The 20942-nt window shown below is 31.9% G+C and overlaps 1 protein-coding gene across 2 annotated transcripts in view; it reads left to right on the top strand.

The window, feature by feature from the left end:
- Positions 1–2205: 2205 nt before the first annotated feature.
- LOC106661788 (ankyrin repeat and fibronectin type-III domain-containing protein 1) overlaps positions 2206–20942 on the top strand; it is a 118339-nt gene continuing 99602 nt past the window's right edge. The window contains exon 1 of one of the 2 annotated variants that reach the window (XM_014385428.2): positions 2206–2322. The gene's annotated coding sequence lies outside the window, so the exon portion shown is untranslated. The remainder of the gene's footprint in view (positions 2323–20942) is intronic. The other variant, XM_014385427.2, reaches the window with a different exon arrangement.

The following is a 20942-nucleotide window of genomic DNA, read 5'->3' as shown; positions in this document are numbered from 1 at the left end:
AAATAGGGAAAAAAGTTTATATAATCTATACAGATTTATCATTCGACAGCTTTGACCATAAAATATTAATTTCAAAACTTAAAGTAGTACCAATGATCTTATCTTAGTTTTCAAACTATTTGTCATATCATCTCCAAGCAGTAGAAATAGACAATATCAATCTAAGCTAATTAAGTTCTGGTGTTCCACAAAGTGCTCATCTCTCCCCACTATTTTTAAACATATTTATTAATTCCGTTATATTTCGTGGTCATTGAAAACAATTACTTCTAAATGTTGAAAAGTGCTACAAAATGAGTTTATATAGATCCAACTCTTGTACCAGTTACAATTATAACATAAAAAGCTCTTATTTATCCTCAAATACCATGTCAAGTGATCTTGATGTAAACTTAAATTATAAATTAGATTTTAATACGCGCATTGACAAAATAAAATCCACAAGTTTAAAAGCACTAGGCTTTATCCCACGATATTCAATTAGAGGCAAATTCCATGATATTATTATATCCCTCTATGGTGAGATCTTCACTTGAATATTGTTCTTCAGTCTGGAAACCATGCTGCAGGGCACTCTCAACACGATACATTAACAGTAATGACACATTTACACATAAATCAAACACTTTGAACCCAGAGGATGATCTCAATAAAGATAGAAACGTTGGCTCGACAGAAAAAACTTTTTCTAAAACCTACGTCACACCAGACCGCATCTCACGATCTCCAATAATCATTAATTAACGATCACTAAATACCACACATTATTATAAACAACTTATTATAAATAACATTATAAATAATAATAAATTATAAAATAATCGTGATTACACATTTGAAAAATGGAAAAAAAATGTGGAAAAATTCGAAAGGTAGGTGGAGATGGGAGGTTGTTTTCCGAGTGGATCGTAATTACGATAGCTCAAGTGGTAGAAGCAAAGCAGCAGCGTATTTAGTCTAAGGTCGTGAGTTCGAATCCCGCTCGTGACACTAACTTTTTCATTTCAACCAATACCTTACATAAAGATTAATTAATTGAAAGAAGTTATTTGGCCAATCGGACCACGAAATATAATTAATTGTAAACAACGCCATATTATGTGTAAACGTTGTAATGATGGTTAGTATGAATATTATTAGCATGATGAGCTCTTTTTATGTGCAATTACTTGTAATGAAATTATACAGGGTGTCCTTTTTAGAAGGCCCGGCTGAATTTCTCTTGAAAAAATCATGCTATCAAAAAAAAAAAAAAATACATGTTTAATATTTTTTATTTTAGTTTCAAATTTTTATGTTTTTTCATTTAGGCCATTTAGAAAACAGTGCCTACGCCGATCATAACCCATCAACATCAGTAGAAAAACTGCATTTTCTGAAAAGGATAAAAATTGCTTGTCAATCCATCTTCCCTGACTCTATCGTTATGAGCACTGTGAAGACTAGTTAAAAAAAGCAAATCATTGCATCTTTACGCAATGTAGGCAGTTGGAACATGAAATGTGATTAATAAATATGACTGTTTTTTCCCATCATTTGGCCATAACTTTGTCATTTTTGACTAAAATCCGACTGCACCATTTTTTGCAGTCGAAAAAATCCTTTAAAATGATATGTCAGGATGTATAGGGTCGTATTTGAAATTTTGAAGTTGAACTGGGCCTGAGGTGCTCTGTATAATTTTTCTACAAAAAAAGGTACAAATTTGAAACTGTTCTAAAAAATATTAAACACCTATTTTTTTATAGCGTCATTGGTTCAATCAGCCGGGCCATCTAAAAAGGAGACCCTGTATATTTTTGTACACGGTTTATATCAGTATATAAATAAATAAATTTGTGAGGAATTGTTTAGTTTAAAAATTTTACTTGAACAGATAATTTTTCTGTTTAAAAAACTCTATTTTCCTTCTCTTTATGGTAACTAAAGAATCGGCGAGGATTTAAAATCGAAAGTAGGTTTGAACCTAGAAGGTGGATTCATGAATGTAGAAGTAGAAGATTTAATGGGCCAAGTCGGAAGTCGGAATGTTCTTTAAAGAAGGCGTACGTGAGGGGTCTCGGGCCGGCGGCGTCTTCAGGATGGATTCCTGCGGTGGTCGCTACTAAAAGTAAGAGTGATCGGCGAAGATTGGAAGCTCGCCTGGGTTCAGTGACTCCAGGAGAAGTAAAACCACTGTCGGAGAGATGTCTGGGTTGGATGGTAGGGGGGCGGACCGTTACAATCAGAAAACAACGAGGTGCCTCAGTCCTCCTCCGTCTCTCGAAAGTGTTCATGTGTCCTGTGTTTCGTTACGGATTATGCCGAAGGATATGTCATGAGGTGGGTTCCTTTTTTTTTCCAGGACCTCTTCGTCCGACTGTACTGCTCGGCTTTTTTTTCATACCCGAGTGTACCTCCGGGTCCACCTGTAAGCTTGTAAACAAACCTGAGGGACCTCGTCCCTAACGACGCCACCTACGGGTTTGGCGAGATCGTCTCGAATATTACGACCACCGGTCCCATGCCGTACCAACTGGTTTTCTTTCTAAGCATTCAGAATTTAGATCAATATATAACAATTTGTCAGAATTGTAATTTAAAATAACACAATGCACTTCACAAATACAAAACGAAAAACACTTCAGGAACGCTAAGCAATTATATAAAATACCTGCTTGCTGTAATAGTTTCTAAAATTTATTTATATATTTGGAATAGCAAATATAGCTAAATTAAATCAAATATATTTCTTTTGAAAGAAAAAAAACTGATTTCGAAAAGTAAGTACGAATTAGATTTAAATTTTATTTGAATATTTAAAATGTTGATGTCCATAAAAATAATAGTATGAAAGAAAAAAATTAATTTAGAATAGTATTAAGTTGTTTTAATGTATTCAAAAGAGACAATAAAAACATTTATTTTCAAACAACTTTTAAATTAATAATCTATAAACCACATAAAAATACTTATTTCAAAAGGGAAAAGTATATACTCCATTTTGTTTGAAAGAAATGCTTGTGATTTATAAAAGTACTAAATTGCCTTAGTTTTTTTATAGGAGTCACAAAAGTACTTACGAACTAAAAGAAGTATAACTTGATTTTGAAAATTATTTACTTAGTGTAGTTAGATTTTGTAAAGGACTACATAAAAATCACTTATTTCATGAAAAGTATATAATAAAGATAATTAAATTTAAATGATTCAATAAAAACACTGTTCTAAATAAAAACGAACTAAAACAAAAGGACTAAGGGATAATAAAGAAACTCAAAACACTGATTTCACAAGAAAACTTTTTTTTTTTTTTTTTTTCAACAACTCCAATAAATTACTTCTGTTATAAGTGAAAAGTGTGTAACTATAGTGAGATTTTCATCCAAAGGAAAAAGTTTTGATCTAGAAAAGTACAATGTATAAAATGATAATATAATATATATAATGATAGTATAATTTCATCAAATGAATCACCCCCTAAAACCTATTGATTTAGAAAAGTGCTAAATTAAATTTATTTGAAAAAAATCACTTCTTTTCAAAGTACTACTGTTGATTAAGATTAGTATGTTACTTTTTATTTTAAAAAAGTATAGTTAGATTAAAGAAAATATAATGAAATCACTCCCAAAAAACTGTTGATTTAGAAAAGTGCTAAATTAAATTTATTAGTGGTGATTAGTGACCGTTAATAGATAATTATTCAAAAATTGTGAGTTGCGGTCTGGTGTGATGCAGGTTTCGGAAAAACATTTTCTTTATCATGCCAACATTTCGATCTTTATTGAGATCATCTTCAGAGCACTCTTAACACGACACGCAAGAATGGTAAAATTGCACAGAAGACAAACACTTTGAGCCCTGAAGAAGATATTTTCAAACGACTTTTAAATTAATAATCTATAGACCACATAAAAATACTTATTTCAAAAGGGAAAAGTATTTATCCTTTAAAAATATTCCATTTTGTTTGAAAGAAATGCTTGTGATTTATAAAAGTACAAAATTTTCTTAGTTCTTTCATAGAAATCACAAAAGTATTTACAAACTAAAAGAAGTATAACTTGATTTTCAAAATTATTTAATTAGTATGTGTAGTTAGATTTTGTAAATGACTACATAAAAAAACACTTATTTCATGAAAAGTATATAATAACGATAGTTAAATTTAAACGATTCAATAAAAACACTGTGTTCTAAAACAAAAGGACTAAAGGGGTAAAGAAATTCAAAACACTTTGAAAAAAGTGTCAAAAAGAAAACGTTTTGACTTTGAAAGAAATATTATTGTTAGATTTTTTTTTTCAAAAACTCCAATAAATTACTTCTATTATATGTAAAAAGCGTTTTAACTAAAATGAGATTTACATCTAAAGGAAAAAGTTTTGATCTAGAAAAGTACAATGTATAAAATGATAATATAATATATATAATGATAGTATAATTTCATCAAATGAATCACCCCCTAAAACCTATTGATTTAGAAAAGTGCTAAATTAAATTTATTTGAAAATCACCTTCAAAACACTTCTTTTCAAAGAACCTGTTGATTAAGAAAAGTATAAATTTACTTTTGATTTTAAAAAGTATTGTTAGTTTAAAGAAAATATAATGAAATCACCCCCAAAAAACTATGTTTCAAAGAAAACCGATTGATTTCGAAAAATCCAAAGTTACTTTTAATCCGTTTAAACAAATCATTCTGTTTTTCTGTATTTGTTTTAGTAATTTGTTAATTAAAACACTTCTTGGCACGACCAGACAATAATTGGCTCACCTGAAATATTGTAATGATTTTTGTATTTTGAAGAAAAAGCTGGGCTGCTTTGAAATATGTAGAATTTATAAAACAACTTTATGTCACTGTTAATCAAAAAATGCAACTTACAATTCTTTAACAAAAAGCAACCTTTCAATAATAATTAAAAACAATGTTAATTTCATAAAACACTACTTTTTGAAGAATCAAAGCAAATAGGAAGTTAACTTACGATTTTCAAATAAATACTCTTTAAAAATACATTTGTTGTTTTTGGAATAACACTTTACATCAACATAATTTTTAACAGATAAAAAAATATGAAGACGTACTGGCATCAATCTGAACTTATGCATAAACGTACTTACGAAAATATTGTTATTTATTCTCACCAAACGTGAATTAATATGTGGAGAAATTGAGTATAGCATGAAAATTATATTGTATAGACTAAATTAAATAAAAATGTATGCCGGTTAAAATGGTGTTTTGAGGTGAAACATCCAATTATAGGAAAGTGCTATTCTTACGTAAATAACAAGGTAAAGCAATTATTCCCACTTTCATCAATAGGAAAAAAAGTGATTTGATATAATTGAGAACCTACATGGGGGATAATAAGAAGGATTTTCTCCCCCATAACATATTACGAATAATTAATCAATGAATGTTTTTTTTTTTTAATTTGACTCTATATTTGTCACAACTTTACTTAATTTGAACAGTGGAAAATTTTCCAGGTAATACAGAATTGCCGATTTTTATGTCAATGTACATTGATATTACAATGTACAGTCCGACTGGTCGAGTGACAATGAGTTATATTCAGAAATTTTTATTATTATTAATTAACAAAGCAATCGATTCGGGGGGAAAATGCTATGGTAATTGACCTTGCCAAACAAGGAAAATTGAGATATCATGAACTATTTAGACTCTCAAATTCTCCTGATAGTTGTTCAGCAGACAAAACTACAATGGGTCGATAATTATTCTTTTTTTTAAAGCATGACGCTTTAAAATAAATAATAATAATTTAATTCGTGAATAAACATAAAACAGAGTACTTTTTACAGTATTTTAATCATCGTCGTATTCCATTTTCTCGATCATTGGTCCGTCTAGTCTCGCTGTTAATTTACACTTTTGCAATTTATTATTAACCTTTTCTTATTTTTTATGCGTTAGAAAATATAAATTGGCATTTTGATCTGTAAGAAAAAAATAGGACACAGTGAATTTGATCAGAATATTGTTCACACAACGTGTACTTTCTCCGCGAGAAAAAAGTCACGATTCTTTTTAATCAATCCTGAAATGTGTAGAAGAATCAACAAGATCTAGGACAGTGGAAAGCCTAATCCCATGCCATCATCCTTCAGAAACATTGCCATCATGAATGGGCATATACTTCTTACCCTGTATGTCAGCTCATGTCAACAATTCCGAAATTGATTTCTACAGCAAAGTAGATTAACTAAAATACATTTCAAAAGAAAGAAAGCGTAAATACAAATTTTGTTTTTACTTGGGAACTATCATGAGAAACTTTATTTTATGTCGATTAGTAAATGAATTATGCCAAGTTTGATTTGTGTCAGAAGTGTTTATTATGTTATTAATCTCTATCATTCAATAAAACATTTCTATTTATATAAGGTCAAATCCGCACATGTTTGTACATACACAAAAGTGCAAAGTTGAGTTTGTCATTTCAAGCAGTGCGCTTTAGTATTAATATTCTGCCATTCACACCACACATTCACGCTAATAAATACATTTAATCTCACCACAAGCTAGGTACACAAAACTATAAACATCATTTTATAGTTTTATCGTGTATAAACGATGTTGTATACACAATAAACAACCCTGTTACCTCAAAGAACCACATCTCGCTGCCTTGTTCATGATCGATTCTCATATCAGGTGGCATTCCTTCGCGCTTTTTATATGGTATTGCACCCTCAACTAGGTAGGACATATCGAACAACTTTTATACATGCTGGGCACATACGCGGGCTTTGGCTCAAAAGTAAGTGTTCGGGTGTCGTCCTCGCATGGCCAATCCTTAATCGGGTCAAAATGATCCTTCTTCTCTGGGTCAGATGTTCCGAGAGCCACCTATCGCCACCTTCTTTTAATCATGGTTTTTATTGCATTTTTAGCGTTAGAGAGCCTGATCGCGTTAGTTCAGAAGATCCCACAAAAGAAGTACGACACGTATTATAACAGTAATAACCGAATAGGTCTGATGTTTGTTGAAGTCAGTGTGTGTATATATATGGGCTGAAGTTGGGAAGTTTATGGGCCGACAAACAGCTGAGATCATCGCCGGCCCTCTGCGTTACCTTTCCTTCTTTTTCAATTCTTTCGCGCATATTTTGTTTTAAACTGGAGCAATTTGAGCGTCTCGATCTGGTTACTGACTCTCTGATTTCAAATGTATACTATGTTGATATCCTAGAATGCTAGTCTCTCGTTTGTACCTCAGGTTGTCAAATACAGTATAGAAAGAAAACATAAAATACATATATATATACATCACCACAAACATAGATTTCTGGACACATTCATTCCCCCAGAGTACTCGATATTCCTCGGGACGGGGTTATAAGCAATCCATTCCTTTCACGCTAATAAATTACTTTTACTCTCCAGATGTCACACACACACACACACACACACACACACACACACACACACACACACCCCAAAGTGCTCCATATTCCTCGGGGCGGGGTTATAAGCAACCCCTTCCTTTCACGCTAATAAATTACATTCATTTCAATAAATTAACACAAACACCACACTCGATAGAAACGTAGAGGTCTGGTCACATTCACTCCCCCAGAGTACTCGATATTCCTCGGGGCGGGGTTATAAGCAACTACTTCCTTTCACGCTAATAAATTACTTTTACCCTCCAGACGTTATATATTCACCCCAGTGTGCTTGATATTCCTAGGGGCGGGGTTATAAGCAACTCCTTCCTTTCACGCTAATAAATTACATTCATTACAATAAATTAACACAAACACAACACTCGATAGAAACGTAGAGGTCTGGTCACATTCACTCCCCCAGAGTACTCGATGTTCCTCGGGGCGGGAAGTTAGCATACAATTTAAATTGATAAATTAACAATTAGGTAATAAATGTAAAATGAAGGCACAATTTGAAAGTAAATTTATGACCAATATTTACTGATATCAGGTTGTGCATAATGGAAAATAATAACACAAACACTCAAATTTATAGAACTAGCGAAGCAGTGAGAATAAGTGACTCGCGGTTAGACAGACAAAACCCACACAACCTGCAAACGAGAAAACCCCACGATAAAAAAAAATATTTAAACTATTATAAAAGACAATAATTACGCCATAGTACTTTAAAAGATAATTTATGTAAAATGAAAGAATAGAAATTGCAAAATACGTTAGCATTCTTCATACACTCAGATAGTTTCACTGAAGATTAAATAGCAAGATAACAGTGATTGGCTAAGAATCACATCGTGAATACAATTTTGTTCCTTTCTCTAATGATGGACCAAGAAATAAACATAATTTAAGAGAAATTGCCTTTGTACAAAACAGAAAGACTTCCAAGAAACAAATGATTGCAGAAAATTTATTATAATAATTTTTTACGAGGGTTTGCAACAGTAAAGGTCACATCGAACGTGAGGTGTTTTTGAAATAAGCCTATTTGGAGCTACTTTGGACTTAATATGCCGCTGCTCTACCACTTGAGCTATCGTGACTTCGATCCACTCGGACACCAACCTCCTCTCTCCGAAGATCGTGGGTTCGAATTCCGCTCGTGATCTAGCTTTTTCATCTCAACCAGACCTTAGATGAAAAGTATAATGAATGCAAATAAACAACACAGACAATTATGACTACTAAGTACATATATGGGTTACTAAAATTGAAATTCAATTGACACAATTGAAAAAAAAACTATAAATGTAAAAACGTAAGAAAGTTAAGTCTTAAAGGTTGTTAATCATGTTTAATCAGAAAGGAGATACCTTTAAAAAAATTCTAAGCACGTACAAAGCTTCCGTTTCAAATGCACCGGCCTTTTATGTTTCTGTCGCGTCTTTCTTCTGTTTCATTTTTTCCACCGTTATTAATTTAAAACGAAATAGGACGAAAAATGGAAAAAATCTTTTCATTCTAGCTAGAAAAGGAAAGTGAAAAATGAAAAGGAACTTCCTGCCATTCGAATTGACAAGTCACGATCATAGATCTTAATCAATGAAGCCGTCTGGTTTATCTCACCGAGCCTCCGAAACAACGAATTTCATGAAAGGGAAGTAGGTCAATTAATATTTATTTACTCTGAAAGGTATTTAAACAAAAGGGCTACTGTTTTTCACTGGCTGTTTTTATTTCAAATAAACACGGTTTATTTTTTCCCCAAAATTCTAATTAAATTTCGTTTTGGTTATTAACAGTTGGGTGATGAGGCAAATAGTTGATGTACTAACTTTTTATAACAAATTTTGATTAATTTGAGCAAACTAAATTCTGCCCGTATATAAATACACATACACAAGTCATACACAAGAAAAATCGAGACTATTACTTATCGTGACAAAAAAACAACTTTGGTGGTCTTGGATCAGACCTTCCTCTTACCACTGACGAAGATAGGCACCAGGTCGAAAAGGTCATTTTAGCCCCTAAAGGGAACACACCTAACGCCACATACAGTCACACAGCGTGTATCACAAATCAGTACCACAATGTTCTTAATGCATTATTTTGGCCAAAACCATGTAATAAATTGAAAGTTAAATTTTATGAGCACAAATATGTAATAAATTGTTTGTTAAACTTAATTGTTTCAAATAAAGTTATTCCGGTGTTTTGATCAATTTTCTTCCTAACCATCATAATTAAATAATTTAAAAAAAAGCTTATGAATTTTTGATCGAGTTTAATTTGGTTTACATTAAAATAGGAATGTAGTAATTAATATAACGACAAAATTACATACACGTAGTTTGAAATAAACTACAAAAATATGAGTTCCTGTTCTGACGCTACTCGACGAAAATGGTGTAATTTTATGAGCAAAATCATGAAATAAATTGTTAGTTAAATTTTATGAGCAAAACCGTGTAATAAATTGTTAGTTAAATTCATTATTTCAAAAAACGATATTCCGGTGTTTTGATCAATTTTCTACCAAACCATTAAAATTAATTTTTTTAACTAAAAACTAATGAATTTTTGATCTCGTTTAATTGGGTTTATGTTAAAATAAGTATGTTGTAATTAATGTATCGACAATACTACATGTAGTTTGAATAAAAATATGAGTGTCTGGTTCTTTTGTCTTCGACTGTACTCGATGCTACCCGACGAAAATCTGGACAGTGGTGATCGTGTAGCGTAGGGAGGGGTAGAGTTGGGTGGCATGGGTCAGATATGCACGGGGGTAATACATTCTTATGGAAAATTCAACTTTGGATTTGCGTCGGGTAGCATCGGGTACACCCCCTTAACGCATTGTTTTAACCTAAACACTCACTCTTTCACTCATTCTTAAAAACACTCTTTCTTATTTAGAAACCATTCAAGTAGGGTGATGTAGAACTGGATATTCCGTCATCATGCTTTACACATATAACCAACTTCACATCCGCTAAGAAGTCTAATTGAAGGTCGATAGGGTACTTAACATTCCGCCATCGATGATCTTGTACTAAACGGGCATTACAAGTAAATTCTCACAAAACAGCTAACACAGAATACATCTACCAAAACTGTATGTATGCAATAATAACATTAACTGCAATAAAAAGCATATTATTAAGCTGTAGTTGATTACAAACCCAAAATAAGTCTTTTTAAGCTTTATTTCATACAATTAATTGAACTTTATGTAAGATCTTGGTTGAAATGAAAAAGTTACTGTTACGAGCGGGATTCGAACCCACGACCTTCGGCTAAATACGCCGCTGCTCTACCACTTGGGCTATCATGACTTCGATCCTCTCGGACTCCAACTCCCTATCTCAACCTACAACCTTTCGAATTTTCCCTCCTTTTGCCATTTTTCAAGGATCGAAGCTAGCTGATAGCTCAAGTGGTAGAGCAGCGGCGTATTTAGCCGAAGGTCGTGGGTTCGAATCCCGCTCGTGACACTAACTTTCTCATTTCAACCAAGACCTTACATAAAGTTAATTAATTGAAAGAAGTTATTTGGTCAATCGGACCACGAAATATAACGGATTTATTTCATACATTCGTATTTTGTGATTAATAACACAAGGAAAAGAAGGTAATAAATAATAATATAAATAATAATAAATAATAATAATGGTAATGTAATAAATAGTTACTTTTAATCTATCACATTGAAATTTCTAATTTTGTTTAATTTGGTTTACATTAAAATAATAACGTTACAATTAGTGTAGCGATAAAAATACGTACAGTTGGAAGTAAACAAGAAAATAAGTTTTTTTTTGTCTTTGATTATATCGTTTGGCTAAATTTCAAGAACTAAATGTTCATTCTTTATGGCATTCATAGTTTATGGCAAAATACATATATCAATTACATGAGTTTCATCATCATTGATTAATAACTGTGTCGTCACTGTATTATTATATAGTTACATTATATTATTTTATTTATGGTTATTTTGCTTTAAAATTATTTCAAAGCGCAAACAACATCATGCTTACAGAAACTTAACTATATAACTTATTTCAGTACCAAAGGGGATTTTTTCTGGTTGGTCATCTTTATTTGAAAATTTCCCTATCAATTTACTTTTAAAATATTTAAAAATAACGATATTTTGTTGGTGGAAGCAATATGAAATTTGTTAAAATTTTATTTATCATTACTAGCCAATTCTTTGGTTTGCTATTTCTAATTGAATACTACTACATTACTAATGGTTCGTTTTAACTAGACTTGGCATTAAAACGCAATAATAATGTTTAAATATTGCCTGGTAATAAATACTATGCTTTTTTCCTGAAATATTCCACGTTTCCTTCTATAGAGGCCCTGAGTAAAAATCATTCGCTCCTTATCCGGCACCGAACTGCTTGGCCTCAGGTTCAAATAAGGACTGGTGATAGATTCACCAAATTGGTCTATCTTTTACAGCGAGCTCTGACCTAAACGGTTCTATATTTTGAATTTGTTTTAAATTATTAACTTGCAACGGGTCTAGATAATTTCCAATTTCAACTGTTGCAAATCAAATTGTTTTCGATTCTAAATATTTATCAAATGGTGTTTAGTTAAGGGCGTAGTGTTTATTATCAAATTTGCGCCATGGAAATTGATAGTTAGGATGTAATTATAAATTTAATTCAATTATTAAACAATAAAATGATAATAAATTTTTATTTGAAGAATGTAAGTTACATATAAATGTATAACAAAAAATAATATTTTTATACATCCCAGCCTGCTGTCAGAAAGATCATCAGAGAAATAAACAGAATATATCTTTACAAAATGAAAAACAAACAAATAAACAAACATAATACAGAAAAAACTTAAATAATAAGTCAGAAATTAACTCTTGGCTTTAAAATATCTTAACTACAATTTAAAATTTTTGAAATTATAAATTTTTTGCCTTCTTTTTAATTTTTGAAATTTTGAATAATAATCCTCTTAAAGTGCCATATTTAACATATTTAATGAAAAGTTATAATTATTCAGAAATCGTGAGATGCGGTCTGGTGTGATGTAGGTTTCAAAAAAACATTTTCTTTATCGTGCCAACGTTTCGATGTTTATTGAGATCATCTTCAGAGCTCAAAGCGTTTGTTTTCTCCGTAAGTATGCCATTCTTGCGTTCGTGTTGAAAGTGCCCGTGAGTGAGAAAAGTTATAACATTTCGTAGTTTTTACATTGTAAAAATATGAGTTAGCAAATGAATTGTGTCTTGTGTTATATTCATTGATGTAAGTAGTTACAAGATTATATATATATATATATATATATCTATATTATTTGAAAATGATTTGGTATAGATTCATTACTTTAAATTATATCTATCTATACGGTTTACGTACAATAATTTGAAGAAGTAAGTTTATAGTTACATCCAGAGTCTTAGTGTAGTACCTTCCCAGGGAACAATACCAAGGGCTATTATGGCCTTAAGAGTTTAATTTTCATAAAGTTGTGTAAAATTCTAAATTTATAGAAGAGCTTTCTCAGACGGTAAACCAAAGTATCAATATGTAAATTAAATCTCAAATTTAAGCCCATGTCACACCAAGATATCTAACGCTGTAAGGAAAAGGGATAGGCAAGCAAAGATACACATCCTTATCATCGCACGTATGAAAAGCAAATTTTAAATTATTAGTTTTTTTTTCCAATGAAAAGTGTAATGCATTATGTAATAGATAATAATTATGTATTATTATTATTTACATAATTATGTAATAGATTAATTCAATCGCCATCCTTGCTAATTATGCACATATTAAACGAAACAAATATAAACGTTTCTATATTTTAACTACATACAATAAATCATACAATAAAAAAAAACTAAGGTCCTTACACTCTGTAACCACCGCCAAATATTTTAGCCATTTTCGCTGCCGTAAAGCCTATCAGAAACAAAAACAGGCAAAATAATGGTAAATTTTGGATTCGAAGGCTTGTTCTTTATTGGTAGAAAACAGGCTTTTCGGCGATTCAAAAACTACATAGTTTATGGTCACTCTGGATTGCTAAAACGGTCAAAAGAGAGAACTGCTCACTAAAATAAGGGGTCATTTGGAACGGAAATCTGTTAATAAGGGAAACTTACATTTTAGGCATGGGCCAAAATTAAGTCTCTTGTCTAAGTCTAAGACAACAACAGGACAGGTCGACAAGAACCTGAAAATATTAAATTACAATTTCAGTGAGCTGTATTATAACATCTTTGGCAGATTGGGACAAAAAATAGATAATTGTAAAATGTACAGTTCGATAAAAGAAAAAGCAAAAGCTCTTCTTCTGATAGATTCGGAAAAATAATTTATTATGACATACTTTTCAATGTATCAATCGAACAAAAGACAATCAACCAAAAAAGGAAGAGGCGTAGCAATTGGTAACAAAGCTCTTCAGATATTTCCACAATCTACTTGATTTGATAGAATCCAAAGACGGAAAATTGTACAGAGCTTTTATGAATTTAAATGATTGCGAAAAAAAGTTATTTAACGATTTTGTATGTTTTTACATAAGTAGACGTGACAGAACAGGTGAAATGCGACTCAGAAGCATCTAAGTTATTAAAAAATAGTTAAAATAGTAGCTTCATATTTAAAAGAACTATGTATATTTTTATACTTTTGTTTATTTTCCTAAAAAGGATTTTCTTTAAAATAGGGTTAGTCCAAGAGACACATAATTTTGATACAGGTTCATTTTATTTCAACTTTTTAACATGTTTCGGGCTCTTTTCCCTTTTCTCCCCATCATCAGTGAACATTAACAAGAAGTACACAGTCATTTAGTTTACATTATAATATCCCTACATTATAATATCCTTGTAATTATTATCATTTACACTTTTATTTTTAGTTTTATTTTATGGTTAAAACATCAATATTAATTTTAATTTATTTTGTGAAGTAGAACCAACAAAATATAACAAACTTAGAAAATTATTTTAAAAAATTATTTTATTTGTACACTACAGTTATAAAATTTTAAAATTTTGGTATATATACTAAGTTTACTTAGAGGCGTAGTGTAGATTGTCAAATTTGCACCATAAAAATTGTTAATTTTTTTTTAATTGTTAATTTTTTAACCTATAATCCATTATATTTCGTGGTCTGATTGACCAAATAACTTCTTTCAATTAATTAATCTTTATGAAATGATTGGTGGAAATGAAAAAGTTAGTGTCACGTGCGGGATTCGAACCCACGACCTGCGGCTCAATACGCCGCTGCTCGAACCACTTGAGCTACTTCGATCGCTTCGATGACTTTGATCGAAGTCTGGATAGCTCAAGTGGTAATTTAATTCAACAATGAAAAAACAAATTAATTATTATAATACAATAGATTAATCTAATTGGCATCCTTGCTTGTTATTCATATATTAAAAGAAACTAATGTAAAATTTTCTATAGTGTAACTATATTATACAATAAAAACAACCTAATACTTACTTCATTTTAAAAAATAGTATCGTATCTTCATATTAAAAAAAATGCTTCCATCACATTTTTTAATGTTTCTAATTTTAATTTATTTGTAAAGTAGCACCTACAAAATATAATAATTTAAACTTACGAAATTACAAAAAATTAATTTCATTTGTACACTACAGTTAAAGAAAGACTGGTTCGATTTACAATTTTTGATTTTCATTTATTTAAAAAAAGCAACAAACACAATTATGACGTACTTAATTCCTTAAGCACATTTTTTTTTCGCGAGCTATGTTAGTTTTCCATAGTAGCAAGCCTTCTGCATAACAGTAATAATAAAATTTCAGGTTCGAAGAAGAATAAAAGACGAAATGGATATCTTTATAACAACGGTCTGGTATCGTCTTACAAATGGCGAAGAGCATGTCAGACGAAAATATGCCCAATCGGACCATATAGTTTATAAAATAAAAAGAAAAATGCAGGAGAAAAGTCATGAGAAAAAACGCAGGAAGATGTTTTAAAAAATGGAGTTATGAAAATCCTTTAAAATGATATGTAAAGATGTGCAGGGTCGTATTTGAAATTTTGAAGTTGAACTGAGGAACCTTGTACAATTTTTCTTGAAATAAAAATAAAAATTGGAAACTAGACTAAAAAATATTAAACACGTATTTTCTTTTCTTATTAAGCGTCTTTGGTTCAAGAGAAATTTAGCAGGGCCATCTAAAAATGACACTGTATACTATTATAAAATATACATTTTAAAATCATACACTTCTTTCCGAACATCTAAGGCATGACATGAACCTATCATCTTAGAGTCTACAAAAATATCTACATATTAACAATAAGAAAGTGAATGAAGAAAATGAGAAACGTAGGGACAAAAATTGAATAACGAAAATTGAAGAACCTATAAGAAACAAATATAAGTTTTTATAGAAACATGTTTCTGTTTAATAAGAATGTTTTGGTAAACAAAACATTAAATTCTTCCAATTACTACTTTTAAATAACTTCCTGAACTGAAAGAAAATCGTTTTTAATGAAACACAATCTCTAAGGTTTTAGTATGGAACACTATTAAGAAAGTTTCCGCTTTCCGGATTATGTTTGTCAAACAAGGTTTGGAAATATTTAATTAGGAAGCAAAGTCCGAATTTCGAAAATAATCTCTTAATATTCCAAAATAATGGTTCTGTAATGTGTAGCAGGAATAGAGGAAATAATAGAGATCTCGGTATGCACCCATGTTTGGTCCCCATCCAATAGGAAAAATACAAGTCACTCCATTATCCTGCCATACTGCAGTTTCCTTTTATATAAACTTTCGAACAGCTTTAAACATCTTTGTTGACACGCCGAAAACGTGCATAACACAATGAAAACTGATATTGTCCAAATAAATTTTAAATTCACATGCAAATAATGCTTATCGAAAGAATAGGTCATTATGTAGAACACAATTGAGGATAACTTGCTTTTTATCAGGACAATTTAGATCTCAACTGTGGGCGGCCTTGATTACTAAATGTGTAACATACATGCGACGTAATCCGACAATAAAATAAATGAAGATAATATGATTAAAAAAACAAGCCCTATTGACGTTTTAAAATTTCATTAAATTATTTAAAAAATTCTGAACTCCAAACGAACCTACAATATTGATACTTTTCACAGAAAACGATTTAAAGCAATAAAATCATAACCAATTAAGACAAGTATTTTTAATTAATACAAGGAAATAATTTTTTCTCTTTCTCTTTCTCTCTCTCTCTCTCCTCTCTCTCTTTCTCTCTCTCTCTCTCTCTCTCTCTCTCTCTCTCTCTCTNTTTCTCTATTTTTATGTCTCAATCAAAATAACAATAATCTGCTGGAGAAACTATCCAGTGACAGCAATTTTAAATCATTCATAAATTATATTCACACGCCCTGAGAGCAGGTCAAGGGGCCACTGCCTTTAAAGCTGGGCGCACACTAGGCAATTTAGTGTGCGCCGGGGCGATCGGAAATCGTTGAGTTCGGGTATATACGGACGCCATATTTGTAAAGACAAAGCCACCTTGTTGCTTTGTTTACCCTGCTTTTTAGAATGGTAGTAGCATTGTTTCAAGATAAGTTTGAAAACAAGATAATTTTCATAAAATAATGGTGATATTATCCAAACGTAAGGCGTTTGGTGTTTATTTCATGTACCCATGCTTTTCGTTTTCGTTTCTGCCTTTCTTCCTCTTCTTCCAACTCTGCGACCGCGACAAGAAAAATAATTTCTTCGTCACTACTATGTATTATACGTCTAGGACACTACACTAGAGTTCTATCTATCTATCTACCTAAAATCAGACACCCATCTTTACAAATGGGGACTGATTATATGATCCCGAAAACATTCTTTGCAGCTTTCTACGAAGTCCCAACGGACTATAAAGGAGAGTAAGAACACAGGAGAGCATTACAATGATATGATACACAGATGGCTCCAAAACAAATAAAGGAACCGGATCGGGGGTATTTTTTGTCCAAGCCCAAAACATGAGCAATCAAACTCGTTAGGGAAGTACACTTCGGTCTTTCAAGCGGAAATACATGCCGTCAATGCTCTGCCCTGGAAAATCTTAAAAGAGGTTACACTGACAAAAAAAATCCTCATAAGATCTGATAGCCAAGCAGCCATTGCTTTAATTTGAGTGAAAAAAATTTACATCAAAATTAGTCAGTGAATGCATCCAAAACCTCCAAAACCTGGGGAAACACAACAACCTGATGATATCTTGGGTGCCAGGGCACAGGGGAATTTTGGGTAACGAGAAAGTAGACAGACTGACCAGAGGAGGATCGGCAAGACCATACATAGGCGCCGAACCTATACTTGGGATAAAAAATGCAAATATAGAATCCTCCATCGCAGAATAGATCCAAACAAAACAAAAGGATAAGTAGCTGAACAGTCTAGACACAGCAAACATATGATGAAACAACCCTCACCAAGGCTGGCAAATTCATTGCTGCAATTGGAGAGGGCCAAACCCAGAGGAGCGGTAGGACTGCTAACCGGTCACTGGCATCTGAGAAAACATCTACAAAACAAGGGCATATACAACGATGATCCTATTTGCAGATTATGTAGAGAGGAGGAAGGAACAGCCACCCATACCAACTTGGACTGCGAAGCAACAGCTGAATGGAGATTTAACCTAACGTATGGAAAAAACTTAGGGAATCAAATTGCAGCAGCGACAGTCAATGAGCTGATACTTTTAAGGAGAGGGATTGAGTCTGTAGCACTGAACTAAGGAACTAAGAAGAGCTGCAGTGCCTGGGGAGCACAAACCCCGCTTCCTAATATCCTTTTTTACCCTACCATAACATGCTATCTCTCTACTTATCTTATATAGTAAATATACAATATATTATATAAAAATACATAAAATAAATAAGTGAATCAGTCATATCACAATGTGATGAGTGTTTCGTTATTAATTTTCTGTAAAGTCGCTATGATGTTTCTTTTTGTTATATTCCCTTTATTAATAGTAGTGAAAATTGAAAGAAAACGCGATTTATTGTATATAAACTATTTTAAAATAGCACTGGTTCATTAATGTTATACAATAATAAAAGAAAAAATTAGATTCCGAAAATGTTGCCAATCTCAGGCCAATAAAAGCCCATCATTGCACAAATGGTTAGAATTTTAAGAGAACTGAGTAGCAATGACAAAATCAACAGTGCAATGAAGATTAATTTTAAAAAAAATTAAAAATTAAAAAAATAAAGTGAAAAAATTTATATTACAATTTAGTAAAATTCTTTCTTTTTTAAAATCGATTTTTACCTTACTCATGTCTGATGTTGAAACTTTAAAGGGTGTAGCAAGTGAAAATTGCCGGTAAACGATTATGAAATACTGAATTTGGAAACAGTTCAAAGTGAGTCACTAAAACCAATGTAACTATGATCACACAAACATGAGCATGTTGGTTTAGAAAGGGCGTATTAAGGCGTATACACGGCTCTCATCATGTCGGGTGAAACCAAAATACTTACACATGAACTTTTTTCAAAAACAGCGACATCCCGAGGGTTCATATAACGTCGTAGTTAAAATACCCTCGGGGAAAAAAATTGACGTATCTGTCCCGATACTAGTAATGAATAAAACGATAAAACGGTATCGGTAAATAGCATAAAAAACACCTGTCGGTACATGAGGATGCATTAGGACTAATAAGTAACGAAAATATTGATCATTGGGGTTGCTTCGCTCAGCTAATACGATATTAATTAGCAAGTTGAATTTACCATGCCTGTAAAAGTATTGATAAATTCTACACGGGCTTTATCAAACAACCTACGCACCAAATGGCAGCAATCAAATGCAAAACGGACAGGATAAACGGTACTAGCAATACTAATTAGAAGAATTAATTATTCAGAAATCGTGAGATGCGGTCTGGTGTGATGTAGGTTTCAGAAAAACATTTTCTTTATCGTGCCAACGTTTCGATCTTTATTGAGATCATCTTCAGGGCTCAAAATGTTTGTCTTCTGTGTAATTGTGTCATTCTTGCGTGTCGTGTTGAGAGTCACTAATCACCATACACATTAATTAGAAGCACGACCAAAAAATACCTTTCTCACTTACATAGGAAATCTAATTTTTTTGAAAAAATTAGGTATGAAACCTGTATTAAAGACAACGAAACAATTGGTAAACCCTTGAAACAAAACAAGGCCAAGAATAACTTTCTAGCTAAATCCATTACAGTTCGTGGTCCGATTGACCAATTAACATTTTTCAATTAATTAATATTTATGAAAGGTATTGGTTGAGATATAAAAGGAGGGAAAATTCAAAAGAAGAGGTTGAGATGGGAAGTTGGTGTGCGAGCGGATCGAAGTCACGATAGCTCAAGTGGTAGAGTAGCGGCGTATTAGCCGAAGATCGTGGGTTCGAATCCCGCTCGTGACACTGACTTTTTTATCTCAGCCAATACCTTTCATAAATATTAATTAATTTTCTCGATAAAAACTGCTCTTATACAAAACTGGGCCAATGCTGAGAAAATATATCGCAGAAATAAATCAATAAATATAAACACATAGTTAACAAATATGATCATGTAGAGAAGAAGATGGATAAACAAACTAATACAGACTAATACGGACAACAGTTAGAACGAAATATTAGTAAAAAACCTAGAAATATACAAACGCGACTCAGAAACATAAAAACAACCATTAAAATACATGTCAACAACAATTTTCAGACAAAATTTACACCATATAATAGAAATAGAGCGTACCTACCTCGGAGAAAATTAAAATAACAGACAGAAACAAACCCAAAACCAAGGTTTTTCGTCTAAAACGATGACAGACAAACACACACTACTTCTATCAAGAATGTCATTTGAGGTTCCAGTATACTCCTGCTTTTTTCATCATCATTGAGCAATAATACTGGCCTGAAGCAAAAATCCCAGAAGACGAATTCAAATAAAGTTGAAACCTTGGCAGAAAGATTTGTGGATTAAGAAACACCCCCAACCTCGACCGCAACCTCCATCAGTACATAATTAAAATTGCAACTCTTGGTCGATCCTACCAAAAATTTAAAACTCAGCTGAGTAACATCATATTTCTTTCAACAGCAACGATACGGACCTGAAGAAAAAAGCCCTGAGGACGACTTCAAATAAAGTCGAAAGCGTGGTAGAAATGTTTTTGAATTAAGAAACACCACAAACCTTGACCGCAAATTTGATCACTGCATCATTACAACTAAAACTGTTGGTCGATTCTATCAAGAATTTAAAAGATACTCTTTTTATCTTTCATGATAAATATATAAAAGGAACCATTGAAGATGAAGCAAAAACTTCCGTCAGGCCACAGCGATCGAAACGAAAATATCACATTAAGTTCGTAATATTAAATCAATTTGAAGGACATCAAAAAAGAGGCGGAAATTTCCATGAACGACTCAATGGCATAGAAGCCTTCCGGATGTGATCTCAAATCCGAAGGT

This window comes from Cimex lectularius, unplaced genomic scaffold, assembly GCF_000648675.2.
Source record: "Cimex lectularius strain Harlan isolate CLEC.00 unplaced genomic scaffold, Clec_2.1 scaffold59, whole genome shotgun sequence".
Classification (NCBI taxonomy): Eukaryota; Metazoa; Arthropoda; class Insecta; order Hemiptera; family Cimicidae; genus Cimex; species Cimex lectularius.
This window is presented reverse-complemented; position numbering and strand designations above follow the sequence as displayed.